General features: G+C 38.0%; 1 protein-coding gene across 1 annotated transcript in view; it reads left to right on the forward strand.

The window, feature by feature from the left end:
* The window catches only part of DENND4C (DENN domain containing 4C), a 115,235-nt gene that overhangs the window by 1,003 nt on the left and 110,716 nt on the right, over positions 1-3,516 (forward strand). The window lies entirely within an intron of this gene.

Genomic DNA, 3,516 nt, shown 5'->3' on the forward strand with positions numbered 1-3,516 from the left:
TCGCATCAGAACAAATAAGGAATGACCCAGTTTTAAAGAGTACCAACGTCCCATCCTTTTTTGTGTTTGTTTCACACGGGAAAATTTAGGCCAGTTACCGAAGTTACTTGTGCAAATATGAGGGTAAGTGTCATCTCCAGTAACGAACGAACCCTCAGCTGTCTGTGTGTTTTGCCTAAAAGAGATTGTCAAACATCGTAATCTGGGAATTTGATTTACTGAGACTGCTTAATTGTGTTCAAACTCTTGTTAAGTCTTTTTCCCTAGACCCCAATTTGCGGTAGGAGTAGCTCTTCCCTTCCGGTCTTCCGGTTTAGAAGGTGAGGGGTATAGTAAGACAGGGAAGAATATTAGGGCCAAGGCGCCAAGTTTTAATGAATACTTGATTTGAGGGGAGCGTGTGTATTAAGCTATCCGAAATGAAGAGCATAGTTTATGATCTGTGTATACATAAGAGCAAAATCGGTATCAAAAGGAAAACGCGTTAAAGAATGTCTGTCAGTTCTTGTTCAGTTATAATCATTAAAAAAAACACATTATGTTTTATTTTCTGCCCTGTTCTTTGAATTAATTACCGTTAAAAGGTTGGTAAACTGTCCTCTTGCTGTGAGACTGGGGACTCAGAAATGAATTTAGATTTGTATTCGTGAGGGTGAACTGCCTCGTATAGGCTTGTTTTGACTCATTTTTCTCATAATGGCAAACTCAATCCACACTTTGCGCTACATTGGTATCTCGTGTGGCCATTTTGCAAAATAGTTGATTTTAGTGAACCGGTAATATGCTAGTTGATTTTGGCCATACATAGTACCTCACTTAGTGCACTACGTTTTTAGACTTGTTAATTTGGATAATAGACGAGCAATGATGTTAGAAATGTTGAAGTTGTATATTAGAGTAATTTATACTCTTCTATAATTTGTAAATGAGTGCATCCTGTTGTTGAGAGTAAACATAGTATTTTGTAGTATAAACTTGAGTTTTCAGCTGAAGAAATTGGCAGTAGAGCTGGTGTGTGGGGACTTCTTAAAACGCAAATGTTTTAAATTATAAGGAACTGCAGTGATGTGTAGGCTGTGACAATTCGTGGTGCCAGACTTGGAAGGTTATTTGGTTGAGGTGCTCTCTATAAAGAAACATGTTAAGTATCTTCAGTAAAAGCTAGTTTGTAGCTATACACAAGGGATTTAAATGATAAAGATACATAAAGGCACCTTTGCTCTTTGTGTATCTTGCATTTAGGACCAAAACATCTCATATTTTCTTTGGAGTTTCCTGCCAAGACAGTTACTGATTTTGCATTGGCTTTGCTGCTCGTTTTGAACGTTAGTCTTACCCTTGCAACTTAAGTACAGGTTGTAAAGAAAAAGAAAGCTGCTGAGTCAGAGGCAGGTTGTCTCATTTGGTCTTTCTGATTTGCAGAAGGGAATTTCTGTTAAAATTTCAATTTCCAATATAATATGCTTGCTGAAACTGAGATAGTAAGGGCAAATAAGCTTTCCTAATGCAAGAATTAACATTTTATCTTCTGTCAGCTATTGCCTCGAGTTTTATCTCCTCTTTCAGATTGTCAGTTTGACAGACTTGTAGTAAATGGAATGCCTTGTTGGGATTGGAGATTGCTTTGTAAGACTTAAAAGTTAGGGGAAGTTGTACATGTTACAGCTGGTGTAAAGGTGTAGGGTTAGCATCAGATTGTAGGAAATTCCAAAATCAGATACATTTATTATTTGAAATTTAAAACAGTATTTTTTGGGAAGAAATTAGGTAATTTATAAACTTAAAAATTTTTTCTACTTATGTCAGTACATAATACATACAAGTAAGTATAGTAGAGCTTAATGTGCTACTTGAAAACTTTTTATTGGAAAAGAATATGATTAAAGGAAATTCAAAAGGAAAAAATTTAATTCTCATTTATCTTACATTTTTCTGTATTCTTATTCTACTTGTATAATATATTAATATAATGTACTAATCCTGTCCATACTTGTATATAATTCTGTGGTTAATAATCATATAATTGTCTTTTTTTAATTTTTAAAGACTTTTTATTTATTTGAGATAGAGCATGCCCAGGAGCAGGGAGGCAGGGCAGAGGGAAAGGGTGAGGGAGAAGCAGACTCCCTGTGGAGCAGGGAGCCTGAGACTCCGGGCTGGATCCCAGGACCCTGAGATCATGGCCTGAGCCAAAGGGAGACGCCTAACCCACTGAGCCACCCAGGTGCCCCATATATAATTGTATTTTTTTTTTAAAAATTAGAGTCTGCGTGTGCACGTGGCAGGTGGAGGGCAGAGGGAGAGAATCTCAAGCAGACTCCCTGCATAGCCCATTGTCTGGGGGCTTGATCTCAGGACCTGGAGATCATGCCCTGAGCTGAAATCCGGAGCCTGCTGCTTAACTGACTGAGCCATCTAGGCGCCCCATATAATTGTCTTTTTAAACATAACATGTTTTCCTTGGTGCTGTTACTTTATGGCTTTATAATAGTCAAAAGTTTTACTGTTTCATAGTGGATTTGACTATTTCTGTCTTTTAACATTTTAGTAGTTCCACTTTATTACTCTTAAAATAATGTGATAATGAAATCATTTTGCTAATATGATAGTCCAAACCAAATTATTATTATTTTTTATTTTTTAAAAAGATTTTATTTATTTATTTGTCAGAGAGAGAGAGCACAAGCAGGGGAAGTGGTGCCTGATGCGGGACTCGATCCCAGGACCATGGGATCATGACCGGAGCCAAAGGCAGCTGCTTAACCGACTGAGCCACCCAGGCGTCCCCAAACCGAATTATTTTTTAAACTTTTGAAAAATTAAACATTCTTTGAACTGTTTCATTTGCAGTGGATTATTAGGGCTCCTCTAATATAGTATTTAATTGAGAACAGAATTAAAGAAAGATGAAAAACCGTAGATATGCCTGTATGACTTGAATTCATTGAGTAGGTAGCATAATATAAATTCATAATTCTCCCTGTTAACTGATTTGCTACGTTTCTATGTTTATTAATTTTACTTTTTTTTTTTTAAAGATTTTATTTATTTATTTGAGAGAGAGAGAATGAGAGAGAGCACATGAGAGGGGGGAGGGTCAGAGGGAGAAGCAGACTCCCTGCCGAGCAGGGAGCCTGATGTGGGACTCGATCCAGGGACTCCAGGATCATGACCTGAGCCGAAGGCAGTCGCTTAACCAACTGAGCCACCCAGGCGCCCTATTAATTTTACTTTTAAAATATAGTAAGTAATAGTCTTATAGGAATTCTTAATTCTTTTTTTTTTTTTTTAAGATTTTATTTATTTATTTGACAGAGAGAGACATGGCGAGAGAGGGAACACAAGCAGGGGGAGTGGGAGAGGGAGAAGCAGGCTTCCTGCGGAGGAGGGAGCCCGATGCGGGGCTCGATCCTGAAACCCTGGGATCATGACCTGAGCCGAAGGCAGCCGCTTAACAACTGAGCCACCCAGGCGCCCCAGTTCTTAATTCTTTTTTTTTTTTTTAAGCTGGGCAGT

Source organism: Leptonychotes weddellii, chromosome 14 (assembly GCF_054177405.1).
Source record: "Leptonychotes weddellii isolate Sample4059 chromosome 14, ASM5417740v2, whole genome shotgun sequence".
In the NCBI taxonomy this organism is placed as follows: Eukaryota; Metazoa; Chordata; class Mammalia; order Carnivora; family Phocidae; genus Leptonychotes; species Leptonychotes weddellii.